Source organism: Grus americana, chromosome 4 (assembly GCF_028858705.1).
Source record: "Grus americana isolate bGruAme1 chromosome 4, bGruAme1.mat, whole genome shotgun sequence".
Classification (NCBI taxonomy): domain Eukaryota; kingdom Metazoa; phylum Chordata; class Aves; order Gruiformes; family Gruidae; genus Grus; species Grus americana.
In genome coordinates, this window is record NC_072855.1 from 43,314,031 (window position 1) to 43,331,670 (window position 17,640).

The 17,640-nt window shown below is 37.9% G+C and overlaps 1 protein-coding gene across 5 annotated transcripts in view; it reads right to left on the reverse strand.

Annotated features, from left to right (window-relative positions):
* The window catches only part of TLL1 (tolloid like 1), a 141,235-nt gene that overhangs the window by 91,154 nt on the left and 32,441 nt on the right, over window positions 1-17,640 (reverse strand). The window contains exons 2-3 of one of the 5 annotated variants that reach the window (XM_054825421.1): window positions 9,788-9,833; window positions 9,578-9,700 (exon numbers count right to left, since the gene is read on the reverse strand). The exons of the other annotated variants lie outside the window; for them this stretch is intronic. The gene's annotated coding sequence lies outside the window, so the exon portion shown is untranslated. The remainder of the gene's footprint in view (window positions 1-9,577; window positions 9,701-9,787; window positions 9,834-17,640) is intronic. 5 annotated transcript variants of the gene reach the window in all.

Genomic DNA, 17,640 nt, shown 5'->3' on the forward strand with positions numbered 1-17,640 from the left:
TTCAAGAAATTTCACAACCGTAATGTCCTTCCTCTAGTGCTACAGGTTGTTACTATGGGGTAGAAGTGGATAAGTAACTCAGTAATAAATGAGAACTCCGTTACTAATTTTCCTGTGCTACGACAATAAGAGACCACATATTTATACAGCAACACTTTCTTTAAAACTTGGCATTAGAATATAACAAACACATCACATGAATTTTATAGTGTAGCAGCACTGACCTACGTGGAAATCCTCTCCTTCTGTACCTTTTCCTCATCTTTGGGAAATGAAAAAGAAATATATTTCATTTTCTTACAGACATAAAATCCCAAGTAGGCTAAAGTAGTACCTCTAAAACAGAAAATCCCTGAAACCGAAGATTTATACAGAAAGCCAAATGGCACAGAAAGGAAAGTGCATATCTGAGGGATTATCTGGCATTCAGGATCAAGGTTCTCATCGTACCACATGAAATAAATGTTGCTCCATTTGCACTGTCTTTAAATTTAAACATGGAGAACTATTACGCTGAATCAAAATAAGCCCTTATTTAGGCTTCAGAAGTGATTTCCATTATCAGCTGCAGCTTCCTGTTTCAGTCATTTTTGTCATGAACCTCACTTAGGTCACTCCATCTTGGGTTTTAGCACATCATTCTGCGACCTGACCCTGCGGAAGAGACAAGGAAAGGGACTAAACAGCTCTTAATGCTGCTTTTTTTGGCAGCGATCCTGTGCTTAATACAGCAGGTTCTGGGTGTTGGACCAACGTAATTCTATATTCCTGTCCACATACTCAACAGATGTCTTCTACCACATTTTTTTTTTGTTACCAGAGTACAAATTCTAGTCCATACAGCTAAAAAGTTGAAGTATGATTGTTTTACTCTATCATTCAATTCACGTCACGGTTTAAAATAGAAATGATGAGTCCCATTCGTCACAACTATTTTGCTTGGTTGTTACTGAATACTGATTTTTTTTCAGCATTTGTAATTTAAGGGGTTGGGTTGGGTTTTTTTTCCCATGGAGACTCTGCACAGCTGCTGATTATTTTTTGGACACAGCAAGTAAAACAAACTGAAAAAATATCCTCAGAGTTAGTAAGACAACAGTAAATGGACAGTGGAAAATCACTGATGTTATGTAATGCCTAATATCAAGTTATTAGTTAGAATTTAATGCTCCATACATCTGAATCTTACATAGCTTAATATTCTGAGTGATTTTAGCCATGATAGTACCTGAGACAGACTTTATATAATCACTCTAATGTTTTGCCTCTTGACAGATACAATGAAACCTCATTTCAGGTTTGCAGTTGTTTCCTCTTAAAAAACACTCTTCTGCTTCAGAAAACCAGTGCTGCGTATCTGCGGAAAGCTTTTCTAAATCCTTGTTTTTAACCAGTAAAGAGTATTAGCCTTTTGCTAGCACTCTGCTGCAAGCCAGCGGAATCTCCGCCCCGTTCTGAAGAGAATTATACGTTGCACGCAGTCCAAACTTACTCACTTCCTAGGTTTTGGCACTGTTGGTAATTCAAGTATCATCAACAAAACTTAAGCGGGGGAGGTAGGGTTGAGGGCAGCAAAAAAAAAATTTCAAAAATACAGCTTCAGCTTTCTCCTGTCCCTACAGTTTCTTTGCAAGACTGCCTTTATCTCCAAATTTGTGAGGCTGCAACTACCATCGTCACCTCGAAGCTGCCACAAAATTGATTAGGTTAAATTGTACATATTTACAGTGGTATTTTACATAAAGACTTAGAGTTTGCTACTTTTTCACAACTGATTATCAGACTAATGTACCAAAAGCAGATTAAGAAAAAAGCAATCCAGTAACGAGAAACGCCTATGAGTCCCACAGATTTTACAACAGATAATCTTGTGGTGTAAAATGTAAAAGTTCAAACATTTCACAAATCTTAAAAGAAAGCAAACAGATATAGCTTGGTTAAGCTTCCCATTCCCAGAAAGTCACCCTCATGCCGACCCTCATTTTATAAGGCATTTTAGTTTGTAAGTCAAACAGAAACATTGAAGGGCCAATCCAAATAACAGATCCTGACTTTTTCTCCACGTCTATTACTCGTTTTCTTGCCTTCATTAAGCCACCGCAGCTCGTTAGGTGCTGCTTACCACCAGATTTCTTAAACTGCTTTATAATAGCGGCCCATATGTTAGCAGGAACAGCGTACCACGGACCATTTGCCATCCCACTCGCAGACGCCGCTTCTCCCACCGCGACTGCGACAGTCTTAATTGCAGCTGTTGTTTGCATGAATACAGAGAAGATAGATACTAAGTATTTAATGGGTTTTAATGTCTTCGGGTTTTAATTAATAAAGACGTTACTGCCTAAATTAGTCTCGGAGTATTTTTAGATGTCTCTTAATACGATTCAGCAGCTGGAACAAAGGATGCAAGCCAAACATGATGTCTCTAGCCAGCTCACCCTGGGCTAGCATGGTCTGCTGGCCATGAGGGGTGTGTCTGCTGACAGCAACACAGTGGTGGCCTCAAATAACCTCTTAATATAGCTCTGGAAATAGGAATTACACAAGATACTGCAAACACTAAGCTTCCTTCAAGCTCAGAGAAAATACAAATATTTAATATAGCTAACCTTCAGAACAAATATGCCAAATTAAATATTACCCTTCTCAGAGGACTGCAATTTAGCCTATGGCATTTAGGGTCTAATATTTAAAAAATCCTTCACTTTTAAGATTTTAGGAAACAGAAAATTTTAATAGACTCCTTAACTCCTAGATGATCTTTATTCTTTCTTTATTCTTTTATGCTTTCAAAGCAAACTATTCAGAAATAGACACGAATATGTAGAAAACCACAGGAAAAGCACTTGGTCAAGTAAAACTTGAGCACTCAGAAAACATGTTGCTGTATCACTTACCTCTTGAGTAGACCATATGTATTATTACTTTGTTTATAAAACATTGTTTCTAGCACGATATCCAAATGTTAAATGAAAAATCTTATATTATTGAATGCGTACTTCTGTAGATATTTGAGATACTTCTGCTTTATATGCAGAAGAAAAAAAATACAAACCATATACTTTCTTCTATCCACTATCTCTTGTTATATGAATCCTAGTCTGTAAGCCACAATCCTAAATGTCCACATTTCTCATGTAAAAATTGTAGCAGTACACATACTTGTTTTAAGTGTTTCCCTGAGTTAACACAAGAGTAATTGAAAATAGAATTCCTAGTGAAAGACAAAAAGGAGGGTTTGCTTATCCAGTGCTCGGAAGCAGTGCTGTTTAAACCAGCCAACTCATTGCTCTTTGGATATGAGAGTGCTCAACAATACAGTGTATTCTGGGACAGATAAGATTTCAAGTGAATGACCCTGGGCCATTCCCAAGGTTTGGAAAGGAATACCAGTCACCTAATCTTTAAATTTTCTGCTCACAACTAAAATATCCACAGACTCTTGTTTTATAGAAATTTATCTGTTTGAAGCTGTGCTGGTTTGGGCTGGGATAGAGTTCATTTTCTCCATAGTAGCTAGTACAGGGCTGTGGTTTGCATTTGTGCTGGAAACAGCGTTGACAACACAGGGATGTTTTAGTTGCTGCTGAGCAGTGCTGACACAGAGCCAAGGGCTTTGCTGCCTCTCATCCCACCCCACCCCACCAGTGGGATGGCTGGGGGTGCACACAGAGTTGGGAGGGGGACACAGCCGGGGACAGCTGACCCCACCTGACCAAAGGAATACTCCATACCATACGATGCCATGCTCAGCATATAAAGCTGGAGAAAGAAGGAAGGAGGAAGACATGTGGAGTGATGGCGTTTGTCTTCCCAGGTCACCGTTACATGTGATGGAGCCCTGCTGTCCTGGGGATGGCTGAACACCTGTCTGCCCATGGGAAGTGGGGAATGAATTCCTTGGTTTGCTTTGCTTGCGTGCACAGCCTTTGCTTTACCTATTAAACTGCCTTTATCTCAGCCCATCAGTTTCCTCACTTTCACTCCTCTGATTCTCTCCCCCATCCCACCAGGGGGGAGCGAGCGAGCGGCTGCGTGGGGCTGAGCTGCCGGCTGGGGTTAAACCACGACAGGAGGTCTTCTAGGAAGGGTTATAAAACACTATTTCAGATTGTGGACTGGTAGCATGAATACTGCTTCAGGTATTAGAGAGCTGTAATATTACACTCCTACTGTGAATGTAAGTGCCTTTCAGTTATAAGTTATTCCCCAAGAACATGACTCCCCAAAAGAAAATAATTTTATCATCACATTACCATTACTGGTATAATACATCTAAGTGAAGAATTCATTCAAATGCCATATAAAAATTAGTCTGTAAAAGTGTCAAGTAGAAGCACCTTCACGGATGTGAAAATCAGTGAACGTTTGTGGTTTATAAATTAATCTTGCACTTGTCTACTTCTGAAAGTACATTTCTTTATATTTCTGAAGAGGAAAAAAGCCCAATATTTCAAAGATATTCAGCTTTTTAATACAATCGGTAGAAAGAGATCAGCAGAATCTTTTAGAAATTTCATAATTGTTTTCAGCTGCAGAACTGACATATTAATCTTAGAACTAACAAATATCTAAAGAGGTAGAAGGTAGAATAGAGATAGACAGGAAACTCTCATGTAATCTACAAGACAGTGTGAAAGAAAAATAAAAAGAAAATCCTGAACTACGGGACTTCGGATTTTTTTTTTTTTTTTACATGGTAGACAAAAGGAAGAAATCTAGCTCTACATTGTGAATATACCAGAAAACTGTCTTTATGGCATCCTAAAAACTCTTTTAATTTTGATGAATGCCTTAGAAATTCATGAATGCACGAGGGACACTTAAGAGCACAGTAAATGACCTAACCCAAAGTTTGAGAACAGAAGACATCTTCATGTGCTAAAGTGACTTCATTTGTTTTCATAAAATATGGGAGGAACATCTGGCAGGACAGGAAAGAATTCTGGAGCTTTTTAAGGCATCAGAGCTGAAGTTAGCAGGAGGTATTTGGGGGTTGGGGATATTTTGGATTGCTTGTTTGGCTTTGGCAGAGGGGTACATCACATTTCTGGGACTTAGAGAAAATGAGCTAGAACCTTAGAGTCCAAAACTGGGTGGAAAGGATTGCAAATCTTGGAAAAGGTATAGTAAAGCTATAGTAGATTAAAAGATCTGTGGAGTGTGGATTTTAAGAGATTAAAACAAAAATCTGCAAAAGAAACAGCAGTATCATACCATCTGCAACAACTCCATCCATTTGGAAGAAAACACTAAACAGCTTCTGAGTCACTAAACCCAATACTTCTATTCCCAGTCCTACGCCTGAGTGACTGGACTGATCCAACCTATGTGCGGCAATTTGTGATACCTCAGAGGTTATTTATCGGATTTGCACTAAAACAAATTATCTTGCTAAAATGAGACAAACATCTCAGGGAAATAACGTACTCTGCTAACTCCGCAGGGATACTTTCAGTACTAACAAAAATCCTGAAAAGCAAAATGCAGCTGCCACTGCTCTTATTCCGCAGGCTGTACTGAACAAGGAATAATGCTAACTACTGGTTAACTACTGGTGAAAACCAGCCCATACTCTGTGTCCCAGCATCCAGCACAGAGCTACACGGCATCGCACAGCATCTCACGCACCACCTCTCAGAGAGCCGCCGCAGGGGAATTCCCTACAAAGAGCACCCCCAGCCCCTCATCTCAGCGGAGCTTCATGGGTGAGCAGGAAAACAGTAATAGCCAATTGTCACTAGATCAACAAATATGTTTTCTTCAAGTATGGAATTGAATATTATTAGTTCCAGCATGGGAGTACGAAAATAACGTTTCTTCCTAATGATTACATCATTTTCCATTTGGTAAATAGATTTTTCCTGTTCTCCGTGTTTCAAAAATAGAACTAAAATTAAAGTAATTGGTTTTGGTTAATTTATCTCATTGGGTTTTCCTTTTATTTAACTCCCAAAACATAAATACTGAGTGGGTGAAAGCAGAAATTATAAAACATGATAACATAACTTATGAACTAATATAACTGTTATTCTTTCCACATTAGTTTCCGGTTTCTCTGTCCAATAGTATCCAAATTAAAAGTCCAATCATATATTCAATCAAAATTTTCATGGAATACCCAGAAGTTCACTGTTTTACCAACACAGTACTTAGTAATACAATAAAAAAATTTCACTCTGAAATTTTGTTAACGTAGAAATGTGTAACTGGTCAAGCTCCTGAATTCAGAACCCTACTGGCACCATCAACTTTATCATATGCAACTTCCCATAATTTATCAAGAATCGTTTTAAAAACAGCGTTCTCCCTTCACTATTCCTACTGAAAACTTTTCCTGCGACACTTCCAATTTGAAGCTGACCTTGCTTCTTGGCTTTAGACTTGCCAATTTTTTTAAAAACCTGTAGACATTACCTCTCAATTTACATAAACCAATACCACAAATGCAAATGTAGAGGCCATTCCTACTATATAAGTTTAAAATACATCAAGTCAGAGAGTACAATTTTCTGACACTATTACTGGAATTCCTACCACACAATAAAATTCTGTAAGGGCATTTAACCGATAACATACTTCATGTTACCAAATAATAACAACACTAAATCAAAATGATTGAAGTCCTACTGCGCAGCAAGATATAGCTAGCTATAGCTTAAAATTACTGGCAAAGGAATGAAGATAAGTGGATTCTTAAAGAAAGGCATAATGACAGCAGGAGTTAACTTATCAGACAAACTTTACACTCAGAGATAAAAACAATTACTTTAAGACTTTTAAATCTCTAGGTTAAGACTGATAAACTAACTTTGTCTTTAATTTGGTAGCTAAGTCACACTTTCATGTCAGAAACTAAATGTTTCTTCCATACACAATTGAAGCAATTATCGCCATATTACTAGCATTAGACAAAATCAGTCGTATTAAATTGATTAAAATGGCCTTTTGACAAAAGAAGGTATAATTAAGTACAAAGAATTATCATTTAGCTGCATCTTTTTTCTTGCAAGAATTACATCTTAGCTTAAAGCTATACAACTATTTTTCAACTAGAATAACATACAGAAACATTTATGAAAAATCAGCAAATGGCATGGGGCAAGAGTAAACACATGCAATGAGAAAGACAGGTCATAGATGCAGAGTGACCTGCACTTCTCGCTAAACTGAATCCACAACGGTCCAAAACAACAGTTAACATCTAACTCAGGTGGATGTTAGAAAGGTCGTGTGTTCAGAATATGTGCACGTATATGCACGTACCTGTGAAGAATGTAGGTCACATTATGGGAAGCCAGACAGTATCCTAGAAAACAAACTCTTCGAAAGGACTTTAGGTCTGCATGACGTGCAACCTCAAAACCAATGGTTTGGTCCCACAGCAGCCAAGCAGCAGTGCATGACTTTTGACTTGACTGGCAACTGAGAGGCAGCTTTTGGCCACCCTGTCAGACTGTGCGTACCTCTGGCCACCTCATCAGAGAAGCACTGAGCGCACGGATCAAACAGAGCCTGCTTGGTGCCTCATCGAGCTGACAAGCCGTGGAAAACAGCGTGGGAGAGAGCTGGGGAAAAGCCCAGGGTGCACTGGGGATGCAACTGGACAGAAACAATAGAAATTGTTAATGACCCACTTACCAACTGGATAGGGAATTAGCAGAATGGTGAATAACAAGGTAAACACAGTTTTCAGTGCAATATTATGGCCCCAAAAGAGAGATGGTGTATAAGCGCAGTATTTTACCTGGTAAACAAACTTAGCAGGCCATTGGCAGAACAGTTAGCTCAGTTCTGAGATACGCTCTCTCAACAGAACGCTGACAGACTTGAACAGGTTCAGAAAAGATTTGTGTGAATGATTTTTTTTTTTTTTTGACAGTGAGAGACCTGAGGAAGTCAGTATATATAACTTAACAGAAACAATGTTAAATGATTTGATCATCAATAAACCAGTCATGAGAAAAAGCGTATTCACTGTGTGACTTTTCTTAGTCCAGCTGAGAAAAGACAAAGCAAACAGATAGAAATTGGTAAGAGGAAAATTCAAACTGGACATAACACATTATTATGGAAGGATACGTAACAGAGCTAGGAAGGCATTTACAAAACACCAATGATCATAAGCTCATTATAACAACTCATTACCTTTTGTCTTTAGAAACTTTTTTGAAGAGAAGCTCTCTGCCAAGTCACTGTCTTTTTCAGCAAAAAGGTACAGCTACTGAGCTACCCTGGATTATTAGTGTTTTTATTAATTTACATATTAACTACATGACTCCTAAAATTCACCAAGGATGAGACTGTATTATGCACTCTAGGGGGGAAAAAAAAAAAAAAAAAGACTTGCAAGTAGACCCTGCACCATCTTAAGACCACAGAAAACAAGGAAATGGACAGAATTTTGAAACAAACTCAGCCTCTAGATATGAAGGGGAGAGAAACAACTGTCATTGCTCTACAGACCTCACAGAAGAGCAAAGCCTCTCCTTGGAGGCAGTACAAAGGAGCCAGTATCTGGAAAAGAGACCACGAGAAAAGAAAATGACTCTTATATGAGTTTATCAGAAGTAGCAGCCAGTAAAAGTTAAGTAGTGTCTTGATCAAAGAAAATAGTAACATTATTTTGTTCTGGAAGAGCAAGGTTTCATCTCAAGAAAGCTGGAGATAAAACATGTACTGAGCATGGGTAATTGAAATAACGGATTGCTCTAATCATCTTCATCTCTGAAGACAATGTTGAACTCTCATCTGTTTCAGAGGATAAATTTGACCAAATCAAGATATTTATTTTATATATATATATAAAGCTCAAATATACACCTTCCAGTGTTTTTAGAAAACCTCTTTACTGCCCATGGCATTTAAGCAAAAACTCTTGTTGCAAAACATCCTGTGATGCTTAACAACTGTAGAAAATAAATCCCAGCAGTCACACAAGATGGTTCCATAGCATAATTTAATCAGCACACAAACTGACAGAATATTTTTATTCTCACCGCTTAGTGTGAGGTCAGGATAAACACATCAAGAAGACAGACTGTGTTTCATGGATCTGGCTTCTGTTGGCCGTCCTTGGTGCCTGACATTTTGCAGGAGAACTTAGCTTCACCCAAAAACTTGTCAAAGTATTTGTGGCAATCAGCTAGACTCAGCGAGCACCCTATGGCTGACCACAAAAGCTCTCGTCGCAAGATGTGGCCATGCCACTTCCAAACAGTTTTGGTACCAGCTGGAATGACTTTTGTGCATTAAGATCTACATACTTCCCACCACTTTCTACTTTGGACCTTCAAAGTATCCCAGAAAACCTGTATAAATCCTGAATTGAAAAGACAGGTCAAATTCTTAGCACCCGGTTTTAGGTGGTTCAGATGCATCGACACAAATCTGCGTTATTTTTCTGAATGGCACAAGAAATGACAGTAAAGATTCACAGTAATCTCATGATTGTTGAGTTTAGAGTAGTCACAAAAAAAGACATAACAAGATTTGACTTGTGGTAAAGTTATCTGGAAAGAAAAATCTCTTGGATACACATGATGGACAGATAAATGAACAGTTTTGATATGCTCACTTGTGTTCTTCTCATCAACCTATTTGATCTGGCGAAGTCATCTGTCAGTGAAGCAAAAGCAGCTTTCAGGAATGGCATGTTTGGTATTTTCCACTGGGGCAGAACTAAACTTCTGAAGTAATTCTGTATTATGATAATCAATGAGGTGAAATTTAACATGGAGCACTGTACAAATGGTATTAATAACGCACCACTGAAGAAGGTATTTACCGAAAATGCAACTCCCAGAAGCAACCTCATCTTCAGCAGAGAAATACTACAACAAAGGCAAAATCCCATGTCAGCACTCAGCAGGAAGAAGGGAAAGCACATGACTGGGTCTTCTGTCTGATTTGTTTGGAAGACAAGGTAGCTTGTGTTTGGGAGGAGGAAAAAAGAAAAGGAAAGAAAACAAAACCCTGAACAGAAATTGGGTCAACAAAAGACACAAGAAAAAAAAAACATTAACCAAGTTTTAAAACATAACAAATACTTAGTGATAAGTAGGTACTCAAGATAAATGATTAATTTCCTACAATAAGCATTATGGCACAGTGGTGTACACATATAGCGTACAGTTACGTACACATCTTTTCCAACAGTTGCATCTAACACTGCTTGCTTCTATAACAGTCAAAAATATAGTGTTATTGAATGTATGTTCACTATGCTATTGGATAGAATCGCTTTCATATTCTTTAGAATAATGTAAAGGCAGTGTGCTTTCATTAGAAAATTTTTTTTTTTCTTCTGAGCACATGAAATTTCTTGCCTGCTATGCAAGCAGTTTAAAAGTAGTCTTTCAGTTGGTTTGGGGAAAAAAAAAAAAAAACAAAACCAACATTTTTTTCTAATCTACATAATATCTTCTGCAAGGATATATAACAAGATTTTACTTGCAGCGGAACGTCTTAAAAAGCAAAACTCTGTTGGAGATGTATAGTAAAGTATTATTCAGAAACAGCAAGGAGGTGGTTTCATGGTGCATTTCACACTATAGTTTTAATCTGTCAGCAGATCAGCCTATCAGATACTTAAAAGAAACTTATAATGCAACCACAGTTAAATGGTAACAATTTTTGGCATTTCATATACTGACTTCTTCTGTTCCATTTCTATTATTTCTGTCCTCTCCAATTAAAGCAGAAAGAGTCAGATTACATCTGAAAAATCAGTGCCTGCAGGTAAAATATGAAAGATAAATTTAGGTACATATTATGCAAATACAACTGGAAAAAAAAACTAGTCCACACTGAAACATGCTTTAAGGTGTTAGAATAATTTTTTAAGTCTTCTAGATCCTGACATTTCTTACATATATTTTTTCTCCTGCACACTTACTGTACACTTTCTGTATACAATTTCAACAAAGATAACTCTGAGTAGGAAGCATGAATGAAGAAGAGTGTGTGACATTTACAGCTGAGTGGCAGGATGCAGACTACCAGAAAAAGATAACTAAAGTCAATGGTAAGCGCTTGCAAAACGTAAGCCAGTTTGGCAGAACCTGATACTGTACTGCAGTCGGGAAATTAGATAACAAAAGGTTGGCAATGTGCATTCTGCTCTTTAATAGAAAAGATTATATCAGATAAGCTAACCGCCAAATAGTCACATTGCATCTTTCGTCACAATAACATGGACAGGAATACCTGGCAGTACTAAAATTTCATGGTATTTTGTTTGGAAGAAAAACTAATTTGAACTGTAAGATGGCCTTTCATTTAGATAAAATTGAATTTTAAAACTGCCCCTTCTGGGGGGAAAAAAAAAAAAAAGAAAGAAAAAAGACCATAATTCATTAAGACAATTTTCTGTAAAACTGATAAGTATCTAGCCATTGTTAGACGTTTCATCGCTCTAAAATGTAAGACTATCCCACTAGTAAAACTTATATGGTTTTCTGTATAAGGTCTGCCAACAGACCTTAACTAATGAATTCAAGATACAGATACAACAGTAAGGTCGTTTTGCAAATACAGCAGTGTTCATTATAATGTTTAGTTTTCCTTTCACCTTTTACATAAACTTCATTCTCAGTTTGTAGTGTACATTTGAAACAAACCCCTTGGAGGAGCTGAAGCCTGCACACTGGTGTAGGCTCTCCTCTTCAGTCTTTCCCGTGATATTTCACACAACTTGATACCTTAAAAGAAAGGTAAGTTGGGGACTTGTACTATGATTAGAAAAAAACAAACAAACTTTTCTACATTAGTGACATGTGAACAAGCATAAAAATAATTTACATTCAGAAATAACAGATAAACGGCCACTTTACGTCTTTTCCGTTATAGGATTATTTTTCAAGACAAAATACTTTGGTACATCATTGAGCATTGTGGCATACTCTGTTTCCACTACTTGTTGTTACAAAACAGGTAAAAGCTATTTTAAAGTCATTTCCTAGCTGTTGCTTTAAAAAGTGAAAAAGAAAAGCCAGTTTCTAATATGGACAGCAACAAGGAGCATGCATCCATCATCAGGGCTTGTAGCCTGAAATTAGAGCACAGACTTCTGTCAGATGGGATGCAGGACATTAACTGGCGATAGAGGAAAGTTTTATCCCAGAGAAGGAAACGGCCCCTGGAGCTAAGTGCTAACTCCAGCGGCGGTCAGGGGAACCCTGGCCCAATTTATCCCTCTCTTTTCTCCCACCCTGGAGGTGGGATCCGTGCCACATATTTGTGCCCCCAAAGGAGGGAGAAGGGTTGCTGAGACTATGGTTTTATGGAGTAAGCCTGGCCAGGCTGTCTAACTTTCCAAGTTTCCCAGGAATTGTGAGAACTTTTTCTCCCAAGAGGTATTCTGAGAGGCTGTGGGGATGTAGCTAAGGATAGGAGGTAGGACTTCACTGACTTGCTTGCCTCCAACTCACATTGCTCTATCTGCTCTGTCAGCTCCCAGCATAATGCAATCTAATGTTTCGGTGGCAGCCTGGGACCCCTTCCCCCTGGAACAGCCACGTTCAGGCGTTAATTTGGCAGGTTGACACCATTTTCCTGAGAAAAATAAGCAAGCAAAGGGAAATGGTATGTCTGAACTATTTAAACTCAACTAAATCTGAACAGAATTGGAAGGGATTAAGAAAAGGTGTTTTTCTAGCTTTAGGGTCTTTTCCAAATTTCAAAGATTTGCAATATAATAGCTTTTCTCTATCCCACCCTCCCCCAATTATAAGATTAAAGATGGCACATTTGCAGGAATTTGCATTTGAGGATTGTGATCCTCATTCTTTAAGTCTACAAATAAGGCACAGAAGGCAAAATGGACAAATGCCATAACCCAGACTGGGGCACCTGACAGTGCAAGGGACACCTCTTCAGCAGCAAAGCTGTTGTTCTGAAACCAGCCGCTGAAATCCAGTCTAGAACCTGTCGTGATCAGCAGACAGTACTATTTAGCCAGGAAGAAGCCTATGCAAAGTGTGTTTGTGAAGCTCAGTCCACTATCCAGCAGAGACGCGCTAACACTATAAATAAGTGACAGCTTTATCGGTCGGTTCGTCAGAGCCTTCATCGTAACATGACTGTAACAGCCTCCAATTGCCACGTAAGGCACTTCATGCTCTGCATCACTTCCTAACACCTATAACAATTAAAAAAAAGCAAAGCTACAGTCAGAAAATTTCTTCTCCATATACTTTGTGTACATAACCTGGAAATATAGTGTAATTAATATTTTATCAAGGAGAAATTTTATACAAAAATGTGAGGAAATGGAGGAGTTCATTCATACTGGTTTGATTATATGTACTTGATGATAGCAGGAAAAACTTTGTAAGCAAACTCACAAGTATCTGCCATTTACTTGAACTACAAATGACAATGTAAGCATAAATCCTGTCCTTGGCTTGCTCTCTTCTAAATGCTAACTATAAAGTACAGTTGGTGATTTACACAGTGTTGTAGATTCACACAGTTTACAGATTTGTCTTTGTTGCCCAAAATGATTTTTGTGTTCCAAGTAAGTGGTGGATGGATAAACAGGCAGCCAGACATGTGGCTACAAATGCCCAGAGAAGACTAAAAGCAATAATATGCAAAGCCAAATTAGGACTGCACTTGGCATGTAGTCTTTCCTCAACTTCCATTATGTCCTAACATTCGCTTTGCATAAACTCTGTTTTGGTTTTCTATACAATTTTAATTTTATGCCTCGGTTCCATGCTTCCATTCAGTCTTTATTCTGGACCTTTGGAAGTGAACACTAAGTTTCTTGAATGATTTAAAGATATATAAATACTCATATATTTGATTAGTTATCAAAATAAACATCTTTAATCCAAAGCAAATTTTAAATAGTGGAAAACAGTAGTTACTAGCTGCTACACAAAAATTGCATTGAGTGTGGATCAAAAACTAACTGCCAGGAAGTACACAATGACAATATAGAAAAGCAAAGTTCATAGGAAAAAAAATAACGTCAAAGTTATCTAAGGTTTTCATACATACATTGTAGAAGCCTTTTTTTTTTTTTTTGAAAACTTATTGTCTATACATACAAAACTTGAGCACTCACCAACTAAAGCAGAATAATACACAGTTTTACCTGTACTTGCTTTCTATACTTTGGTAAGACTACCATAGTGATTTATATAATCCATCACTTCCACTGCACTGAATAAGAAGAGGGCTACCCCACAGTCCCACCTCGCCAAGCACGTCACCAAACACCTTGCAGACTACAGAAGGTTATCAACTGTTTCAAAGAGCTCTTTCCTTCCCGTTTGCTTTTCAGGATGAGGAGGTAGCATTATTTTTTTTAGAAAGTCTTGGGTTTTCTCCTCTTTGGTATAAAATGTGGACTGGTTTCATGAAAAGGAGTTGTTAGTTTTCAGCCATCCTTTCTTTAGAAGTAAGAATAATGGCAGAGTTTAGCTCTTGCCATAGCATGTTTCCTTTTGCTAAGAGGATAAAGTTAGTACCAGGTCCCAGAAGAAATACATAATATGAAGGAGAATAATTGAGAAATAAATTTGTAATGCTTTCATTTCTAACAGCATTACCAGTTTCTAAAGAGGAATATATTTATTTTTCATAATTGAATGTAACTGCAGAGCACATGAGCCAGCATTTCCCTCCACTGAGTTAAGAGCACCTCTTAAAAGTTTCCAGGTCTAACACTAGAGCTCTGCTGAGTTACTGAAAGGGGAGTAGAGAAAGAAGAAGAAACACCTTCAGGTATGTCTCAGTAGATCAATTTGAAGATCTCTGTGTGGACCCCCGTAACTGGACAAACTTCAGAGTATCTGTCCAGTCATGCAAGAGTTTATCTCAGACACTGATGAAGGACTTAACTCTCAAAATATACACTTTACAGACCAGGAAATCTTTGGAAAGGGTACCTCAATACCATTTTTTCTTCTTATAAGCCATTTTCAATGTGAAAATAAGGAAGACCTACCAAACAAGCAGAAGCAGGGAGAAGTGAAAACCAGAAAAAAGGGTCACAAAGCTTGCAATGGTGAAGAAACATACAGCACACAGAAACTGTGCTTCCAACAGGCTGTCCTCTACAAGGAAGACTCAGAAAAATTGTATTTGTCTGCGTAGTGTTAAATCAAACACCAGCTATGTGCACTTGCACAGACAGTTTTAATGAAATTGAATACCTACCTACTTTTTTGAGAAGTCTAGATATTTCCTCTGAACTCAACAGTACCCAAAATGCATCTTATTTGATCCTAGGCATCTATACTCACTCACCCTTCGGGCGAGAGGCAATGGACAAACAGGCATCTCAGGCCAAGGCCATGCACCCCTGTGTAACACAGGCACCTAAACCAGGCAAATCTAGTGATTGATAATGCCACCTCTCTCTTTTAACTCCTTATAGAAGGATGAGAGATGACCAGCTTGAACTAAACACCTGTCTTTCAGAAGGCTAATCTTAAGGGAGATAAAAGCTATCTTCAGGGTTTCTAATGCTTCAGCACATTTCCTTCCCAGTGTTTTTCAGATGCAATACAGAAAACCGATTGTTTTGGATGCAATACAGAAAACTGCAACTTTTTGCCTTCTCTGTTTCAGTGTAATTACGTGCTTCAGCAAAGCTCAAGAGGTAGTGGCTATGTAACTCATCTTCCATGCACCAGTTAAGTGTGGCGTGAGTGCAATTCAGAAAATACAAGATTATACATACATGAGCAGGTGATTTAAAACAGAAAAAAATACCCAAAATAATGCTTTTGAGGTAAAAAATAGCACTGCATTAGGATCCTACTAAAGAATTCAGCACATTTTGAGATACAATAGTTACCTCTGTTTAGACAATGTTTCTAGGATTTGAAATGTTAACATAACAGTGAACTGAGAAGACAAATCAACAGCTTCACATGCTTTTCTCTTTTTTTTTTTTTTGCATATTAAGTATGTGCCTTAATAATTACTGTTACTACTCAGCAATCTGAATACCTAAAGGTGCTTGCCAAAATTATGTCTTAATCTTTGTCAAAAATTGCACAGTCCCCTGAAATAACTTTTGTGGGTAATTAGTAATTTTGGCAAAGTTCCACATTGGACATGGGACAGAATCTTCCCTGTAGATTCTTAGACTAATTACCTCAGGAATAAAAGACCAAACAATTACAAACTTGAAAAAAATATTCGATCTAAAAAAAAGCACAGTTCATTTCAGAATTAACTCAAATTGGGAATCAAGGTGTGGGCTTAAAATAAAAACCTATACTAAATTTTGTTTAAAAGCAGTTACAGAAAACTGAATAAAAGTAATTGAATTAATTAAGCCATACATAAAGCTCAGTACATTAGACAGGTTTGTCCTAAGGCCCTGCCATCAAAAGTTTTATCAATTATCCCAGTAGGTTCAGAGATATTTAAAAAACCAGCGCTCTCATGGACTTCCTGGTCTTCCACAGCTAAATAAAAAGGGGACCAGAGCAAGCAAATTTGAGCATGGGGCATGTGATTATCTGCACTCCCAAACGATCAGTTCATTCCCCCACTCTGTTTTGAATTGTGCCAGCTTGCTATTTCCAAGACAAAATTTAAATGCAGTTCTCTCCAGGGACCATCCCAAGAGAACTGCAAGCGTTCAGATCCCACCAGCTCAGCTCCCCAGAGGTTCACTTGTGCCCTCCCGACACGCCACAGGGCGGGCAACGCGTACCCACGTATACCCTTCATCTCGTGCTCTACAAACCGCCACTGCAGCGGGCCACAGCACAGCCCTTGCACTGTTTAGATACTTTGAACCAACAAGAACAAACACGATCGCAATCATCAATTTATCCAAAAGCACAACGTTGGGAGTCACTATGAAGCTGGAAGATAATGAAAATTACATATTCCTCACTTGTTAAAGTTTGTGAAAAGGGGTCTGAACAGCAGCATTATCTCGAAGTTTAAGCAGCGCTTAAGAGTCAAGAGTATTTCCTGTTAAAAGCATCATCGGACAACTGTGAGTACCAGTTTACATTTCTGAAAAATGGGCTACATGTTTCAGAGAAACACTGCACAGCCTAACTAACATTTAGAAAATGTTTTAAGGTCCTTGGATGAAAAGCAAGATCTCATGTAAATTATGATATCACACAAAGTCTTAATTGGCAAAACTTCAATGACTTCAATTTAGAGAATAACTTAACCTACCCACTAAATTACTGATTTGCCTAAATACAAGGAAGAATCTTTCATTCTCCCATTAAAGAAAGACAGATTTTCAAATAACACACTCTTGTAGGCAAGAACCATTTAGCTTACCTAGAAATTATCTCCAGAATTGCAGTACTTCAAAGCAGAGTATGAAAAACTAGCATATCAGTTTTTTTGGCTCCAGAAGTGTATTCTGAAATTAAGTGTAAAGGCCAGAAGCTAAAATGCTTAATCCTCTTACAATGTATTAATCCATTTTATTAAGAACAATGAGGTTATCATCACTACTTTTTTTTCTTAAGCATATCAAGCAGGAAAAACCTAATGCTTGACAAATAAAAACCAAGTTCACTAAAACTACATTTTCCACTACAAGAAGGAAAATAAAGCCCCTTTAAACATTGCCTTAAGGCAACAGACTTAGAAACGTTTACTTAATCAGCACTCAAACTTACTTAACAGTATTTCTCC